Here is an 8,531-nt window from a genome sequence, read left to right on the forward strand (position 1 = left end):
CTCACCATCGGAGGTCCTTTTGTTACAATGTGTGGGCTAAATGCCAAATTTCAACAAGGGGGCCTTAGAAGCCTTTCATTGTATGGTTCATAACATATTGCAAATAGAAGATGTTGAGTGTGCCTATCTTGTCTATGTGCAATTAACATTACGGAGTTTCTTAATTACTATGAGCGTCCTTAAGCATTTTCTTAATATATGATTAGCACTAGGCTTAGCATGATTCTCACTTTCTTAATAATCTAAGTCTAGGGATGTTTTGCTAGGCACCATCTAGGTCTAGGATCTATGTAACCCTCTTTTCAAGTTGTATTTTGTTGTGTATGGTTCATCTAAGAACTAATTATACTATTTGGTTGGGTGTCTCGACGAGAAGCCCTATTTTGGGTCAGCTCCTTGCCCAAGTCCCGAGAAAATGTATCAAGTCAAATGTGTTCAGTGTGTTAAGGCATGTATAGCCAATAAGTTCATCATTATACTTCAAATTACATCTTGCAAAAAACAAGTGAATACACTAGAAATGATGAGGGCCCTTTGGAGGGTTATTGGGACCTAATCTGGTGTTGTGATTTTTTGTGCTTTTACACCTAGTCTCTCTATAACTCTCTCTCAATATTTTCCATTTCTTAAGGCTTTGATGTAGACTTAAGATCCTAGTAAATTTTAGCACTCTTATTACAACATGTCCTATTATTAAACTTTGAAGATTGATGTAAAGTTACACACACATACACATTTCAACTAATTCAAAAAAAAAGATTGTTGTACTTGGCGTTATCATGCCTATGTTGACTAACTTGTACACATCTCTTTATTTATAATCTTTTAACCTACTGCCTCTCAACTCAGTCTCTAGCTGCATGACTACTTTCTTTTTTTCTCCAATGTCTTAGTTCCTACTTTTAAAAGTAATCATTTTGTTAGATTGAGCAAAAACACAAGATTATCAATTTAAGAATATTACATTTAAATTTTAAAATATACTTACACCCATGATCTATGCATGTTTGGTAGGCAAAGTGTCACAACTCTCGTAGTCGTGCCGCTTGAAATGGTCGACCTATGACATTGTAGGCCACCTACCCTATAGGCATGATCCTATAGGCATGATGTGTATATGGACATGGAAAGTGTGGTGGATGGGGATCAAGGTGTGCTGATCCACAAGTGGTGGTATAAGCATAATAGGTGGTGGTGTGGGTATAATAGGCCGTGGTGTGGTGGTAATTAGTATGACAAAAGGTTCTACTACAAGTACACTACTAGATCCTAACACTGGCATTAGGGTGTACCTGAAGCAATATGACCATAAAATAAATAATATAACTTAGAATTAGATTACACAAAATATCTCACTCTCCCTTGTATAAATTGTCGAATCAACCTCTTATGAATGAAGGCTAAAATTTAAAGCCCTGAAAAAGCAAGATGTTGTGCACATACACATACATATACACTTTGTTGGTAGACCTTAGATAGGTTTAAATAAGATCCTATGGCTAGAATAATATTTGCAACCATCGAGAAGAGAAATAAGCTTATGTATCTTATTTAAGAACATGGCTTTGAAGGCACAACAAGAGGAATCCAACTAAGAGGTCCCACAATGTCTTGTTGAGTATGCTGCCGAGGAGATTCATGGGAAAGGTGGTGGGAGAACAAGTGGATGATCTAGAGGTGGCCCTAGATTAGGTGACAGAGACTATCGTAAGTGAGAGGGGGTGACACAACATAAGGTTCTGTCACTTAGTTATATGGATGGTGGGGCTTATTATCCACCAGGATTGGTTTTATAAACTTTTGTAGGTGGTGTATGCCTTGCTGACTCGCTAAGTATATGCTAAATAATTACTTTCTTCTACGCTTGTTAGATTCAAGATTTACCTACTTGTGAGATTGACAACTTAGACTTACAACCAACTTCCAAACTCATCAGCTTGTGGTCTTGGATCTTTTCTAGGTGGTAGCAAGCTTGTGAGCATGTGGGGTTACCAGCTTACTAACTTGGGGAAAAACATGCAAGTGTTCAAGAGAGAGTATGCTCTAAGGTCTTTCGCATCAGAGACCATACACTTATATTGGTTCTATAGATGTTGTAGCACGTGGGCTGGACATACCTAATGATGTGATCAACTATAATCTTCCCAATGACATTGATAACTATGTGCACTGCATTGGCCGTATAGGGATAATAACTAGATTCCTAAGTGATAAGAACATCTCGCTTTTCCAAAACCTCTACTTGAGCTACTAGAGGAATCTATCCAACAGGTTCCATAATGGCTTGTTGAGTATGCTACCAAGGAGAGCCATGGGCAAAGTGGTGGGAGAACAAGTGGAAGATCTAGAGGTGGTGGTAGGGGACTATGGTAATAAGAGGGGTTAAAGTAAAATAAGGTGTTGTCACTTAGTTATATGGCCAATGGCTTATTATCCACCAGGATTTGGTTTTGTAAAATTTTGTATAAGGGTGATGTATGCCGTGCACTCACTAAGTATATACTTTAAGGGTGGTGTATGCCTTGCTCACTTGCTAAGTATATGTTTTAATTACTTTTTTCCAAGATTATTGAATTAAGGACTTACTTACTTGTGGGATTGACAACTCAGACTTGCTATCAATTTCCAAACTCATCAGCTTGTAGCCTTGTGGTCTTGGATCTTTGCTAGGAGGTTAGCAGGCTTGTGAGCATGTGGGCTTACTGGCTTACCAACTTGGGGACAAGTAGAAAAGTGGGCAAGAAAGAAAGTATGCCCTCATTAGGACATTTTGGAGGTCATTTGGAGGGCCTTGTAAGAAATTCACTTTTTTCTAATTTCTCTCACTAGAAAAAAATAAAAAAATATCAAAACATCCGTATCAAAATATATATCTTTGTCCAAATTACCATTCTCATATTTAAGAAAGGCTGCAAGCTTGTTAGAATGTCAAAATTTACGAAAAAGGCTGCAAGCCTTTAAATATTCTCAGTGCTCTTGATATCTCTGCCCCCCTCTCTCTATATGCTCTCTCTCTCTCTCTCTCTCTCTCTCTCTCTCTCTCTCTCTCTCTCTCTCTCTATATATATATATATATATATATATATATATATATATATATATATATATATATATCTCCTCCCAGAGACACACACACACACACACACATAGGGAGGGAGGAGCAGACAATTAACTTTAAAAAAACTACTTCATATCCAAATGGCACGATAGAAACCCTACAAGTGAAACCAAAAAATGTATGTGTGCCAAATGGCTATGCTTGCAAAGAGAGAGAGAGAGAGAGAGAGAGAGAGAGAGAGAGAGAGAGAGAGTCTAATCCAAAGATCTAAGAGAATTGGACATTTGATTAAAGTATTTTCCCACCAACTGAAATTTTGTTGTGTCTACTTCTTTTACTTGAGATAGAAAGTGAGACTCACGAAAAGAGCTGATAATTAAGGGCATCTGTATGGAGAATTTTTCCATCAATTTTAATTTTGTCTCAGAGGGTGTGTGTGTGTGTGTGTGTGTGTGTGTGTGTGCGTGTGTGTGCGCGTGTGTGTGTGTGTGTGTGTGTGTGTGTGTGTGTGTGTGTGTGAGAGAGAGAGAGAGAGAGAGAGAGAGAGAGAGAGAGAGAGACTTAGGCAAAGAGTTGAGGGAGTTTCAACAAGATCATTTATTTGTATACAGTAGAGTGAGAAGGACATAAGGGCATAAATTTATATTATCAGCATAAAAAGAGAGAGATACTACAAAATGGCTTTTTTAAAAAGAAGCCTAACTTGTCAAAAGTGAGCATCCTGAGGTCCTAAATGAGAGATATATTATAGAATGGCTTTTCAAAAAGAAGCCTAACTAGTCAAAAGTGAGCACCCACAAAAACTAGATGTCAAAAGTGGGAGACTATCCCTTAAAAAGAGTCTTTCAGAGTTAGTACTTTCCTAAGTTGAGCAGAGATTTCAGCATCTTTGGTGAAGCAGCCACTGTACTCAAGTCCCTCCTTTCTATATATTCTGTGATACGCCAGTTTTGCATCTCTAACCTCGTACTTTAGCCACTCTTTAGCTTGGGCTATCCTCTGGTCACACTCAGATTTTTCCTCGACAGTTTTCTGCAGGGCCTGCTTGTTGGCTTCTGCAACCTCTTTTTTCTCCTACAAAGAGAAAGCATTGAGCTAGGCTTTCCTATGGAACCCCTGAGTTAAGCACTTAGTTAGGCTTTCCTATGGAGCCACTGAGTAAAGCACTGAGTTAACACTGAGTTATGTAGCAAGGAGAAAAGGGAAGGAAAAAGGCTTACCTCCAAAAGGGCCAGCTCCAAACCTTGCAGACTTTTGAGCACTTTTATGCTATTCAGTATCTTTCCCAATGATTGAGGAGGCACCTGGTGTTGGAGGGGCTCGAAAAGCTTCATAAAGTCTAATACCTCCTCCGTGCGCAGGAAAGACAATTTTTCCATAGTTTTTACACCACCTGACTTTAGCAAAGAATGGTGTGTTGATAAAGTGGCTGTGTTGACAAAGGACTGTGTGTAATGTTAACCATATAGCAAGGTTAAAGAACATGTCACAAAAGAATTTAGGAAGATAATTCACATAGAGCAATTCTTTAGGAAGAGAGTTTGGGTGACTTGGATTTTGCCAAGAGAATTTAGGAAGATAATTCACATAGAGCAATTCTTTAGGAAGAGAGTTTGGGTGACTTGGATTTTGCCAAGGTTAAAGAGCATGTCACAAGAGAGTTTAGGAAGATAATTCACATAGAGCAATTCTTTAGGAAGAGAGTTTTGAGTGAGATGAAGGTGATGTTTGTTTGGAACAAAGCCTTCAGCCTTATTTGGAAGCTTTGGTTAGTGCCATATGTACAGAACTCTTCATATGTATGTACATAACACTATTGATTCTGTTGGATCAAAGCTAGAGTATATAATTGTTTTGTTATAAAAATAGAAGGAAGTACAAAAAGAGAGTACACAATAAATTTTTTCCAATAAGTGCTTATTGTTGCAACAAGGTTATTATAGTTAGAGAGGGATTAATTTTGGAACAAGGTTATTATAGATAAAGAGTGAAATGCCTTGCAGACCAAGATGTGTGCTCCAAAATGACATTTATATCATATATAACAAAATCCAAATGTCTTTGGTGCTATGCAATCATATATACTTTCCTACATGTACTTTCCTGTCCTAGCTCTCGTCAAGTGGTTTAAGAAAGTATATTCTAAATTTCTACAAAGAAATCTTTACTTTGCACTTTCCACTTGAAAAACATTGAATAGCTCCACAAAAAATATTTTTGGAATGTACAAGACAATTGTCACTACTTGTGTGGGTATACCTCAGAGAGTAGAAGTGGTCATAAGAAAGAATACCTGTGTGGGTATACTCCCTTCCAATGACCAATAGAGTGTAGAAGTCGTCAGTTTTAGAAGAATACTTGCCTCCGCAAGGCTTCTTGCACTTCTCCCCTAATATTGCACTCAATTACTTGCCACTCTTCATAGGAGGAGGGATGCACATCTATGCATAAAAAACATTGAACACTTGAATGAGAGAATGCAAACATAAGAAGGAATAAGCTACACAAGAGCCTCCTGAAATTTGTTTTCCCAAGCTCTACCTTGAAGTATTTATTCTAAAATCTTTCTCCTTCTTGGTTCCATTTCTGAAAAAAGAGGGAAGAATAAGAATAGGCTAAAAGCTTTCTCCTTCTTGTTTGCACCTAGGTCAAAGAGTAGGAGAGAATTTTTGTGAAAAAAGAGAATTCAAAATTTTCCCTCTATAATATTTTCCCCTCCTTCTTTGTACTTTGTTAGGCCTCTTTAATGCCATTGGCAGTCATTTTCTTCAAAAAGGTACTACTTTTAAGATGAGAACGGTGGTTTTTTAATATACTATAAACTTTTTCAATAGATTTCTATATTCATTTAGCTATTTTCCAATGTTATGTTGGCCTCTTGTTGATTGATGGGCTTCTATTTTCTCTCTCTTCTAAAAGGCCCTCTAAATGACCTCCAAAATTTCCTAATGGTATTTTAGGTCAGGCCATACACTTATAAATTTATTGCTACAGATGTTACAACATGCATGCTAAACATACCTTATGTCACAGCATGATGCAGACTGAACATACTTGATGTTGCACATGTGATTAACTACTATGATCTTCCTAATGACATCGATAGTTATCTGCATCGCATTGGCTTGCTGGCTTACTAACTTGGGGACAAGTAGGCAAGCATGAAAGTGGACGTATTGGCTTATAAACTTTCTTTCTTATAGTTTTGTGACTTGCCAGCTTGTGGACAAGCAAGCATGCAAACTCGCAAACCTATGGGCTTGCAAGCTCACTCACATGTAGGCTTGTGGGATTGCAGACTTAGAGGCTCATGAATGTTTGAGATTACAAACATTTGCGCTTGTGGGCAAGTAAAATTGTGAGATTGAGTACTTGGAGGGAAGTTGGGCAAGTGGACTTACATACTTGTGGACTTGCCAACTTGTAAGCTTGTGAGCTTAGACTTGCCCACTTGCAAACTTGTTGGTTTGCATGAAAGCGAGTGAGTATATAAGTGGGTAGTGGGCTTGTTGTCTTACAAGTAAGTGGACTTACATATTTTTTTTCTTACTTACAGGCTCATTTGCTTGCAAGGAAGTGGGTTTTTAGACTTGTGGTCTTACTCATATAAGTACTTTCCACATTGTAGAAGTCTTACTCGCTTGTGGGCTTGATGACTTGCCTACTTGGCGAGATTGCCGATTTGCTAGCTTGTAAGCTTGCAGACTTGTCGACTTGTAATGGGCTTGTTGGATTGGGGGTCAGTGAGATTATGTAGTTGGTTGCTTGTTTGCGAGCTTGTAGGCTTACTCACCATGCAAACTTGGTGGCTTGTGGTCTTGCAATGGGCAAGTGGACTTGCAGGATTATAAACTTGCAGACTTGTGGGTTAGTCATTCTATGGGTAAATGGGCTTGCAAACTTGAAAATTTAGGTGCTTGTAGGCTTATTTGCATGTAGACTCATAGACTTGCCAGATTGTAAGCTTGCAAGCTTGTAGCTTACTCTTCTCTAGGATTACCAGCTTGTTAAAAGGTGATCTTAGAGAGTTTCTCACGTCCAAGCTTACTTACTTCTGAGTACATGGGCTTTCACAATTATTGGCTTGTGGGCTTGTAAACTTGATGACTTTCTTTGTGCAAGCTTGCGGACTTGTCGGCTTTGGACAAGTGGTCTTTTTAGATCATGGGATTTTTGGCTTGCAACAAGCAAGCAAAAAACTGGCTAAGCAAAATTATTATAAACTTGCCAGCTTGCGGGGATAATAATTTTGTGAGCTTCTCATTTACAGGTTTCTAACATGTCTTAGAGATTTTTAACTTAAGGGTAGCATTTTTTATTGAGCACTATAAAAGGTGAGTATAGATGTATAAATAACCCTTTCTTGGTGCTAACATCCTCATGGACGATTGCATTATTACATATTGTATCAATATTCCTCTCTCATGTGACTATGAGTAACATGTGTTTTCTTACTATGTTGAATGAAGTTTTTAAACTAACATTGAACTACCATATGAAGACTTATAAGCATCCAAATGACTAAGAAGTATGTGTCTTACCCACATGGCCATACATATCTAGGCATTTACTTACAATTATAATACACTCACAAGCACTTACAAAGTGTAACTAAACAATGTAAAGCATACATATGTAGGTATTTACTTATAATTATAATACATTTTACTTATAATTATAATATAAACATTTTACTTTTACTTCCACAATTGAGCATTCACTTACAAGATACTTTCACATGGCCACCATAGATATTTGTGCATGCACTAACCATCCCCCCCACGAGTCTCATAATTAAACCAAAACATAGACTAAAACATCAATGTAAAGCATATAAATCACTGGAAGAGTATCCCAAAATAATTAATGTAGCATGTCTTGTAAATAACACTGCACCAATACATATCTTTGTCTAGACCAAAACATCAATGTAAAGCAGATAAATCACCGGAAGAGTATTCCAAAACTACAAAAGTACATATCTATGTCTAAACCACATCACCCAGGTAGGTGGGCCACATACCACCTTTGTGAGGCACTTTCCATAAGCATAAAAATACCCCTCCAAGCATAAGCAATGACACATCACTTGTGAACTACTAGCAGCCAAACCATTGCATCCAGTAAATACATGAATAATGTAATATGCCTCTTGTGTGAATGTTGCCACAACCATCAATAAAATCACCATGAAATCAGTTAAGGAATTAAACCAACTGCATTCATTTATGAAGAGATATGTGACAAAGGACAAAAGTCAAAGCTAATTTATATGTGATACATCATTAATTAAACAATCATGTAGATTTCTCAACATTTCAAACCAGTAACCTAAAGTTTACCTCGTGACACTACATGGAATCCTTGGACCAACATAGAAGTGGGAAAAATGGAAACACTAAATAGAGAATAAACTTTACAAATACATTTTACAAACAACCAAAAATATTAAAGAATAGAAATCTACCTTCCA

Source organism: Cibotium barometz, chromosome 11 (genome assembly GCF_041138505.1).
Source record: "Cibotium barometz isolate CiBa-2024 chromosome 11, ASM4113850v1, whole genome shotgun sequence".
NCBI classification, from domain to species: Eukaryota; Viridiplantae; Streptophyta; class Polypodiopsida; order Cyatheales; family Cibotiaceae; genus Cibotium; species Cibotium barometz.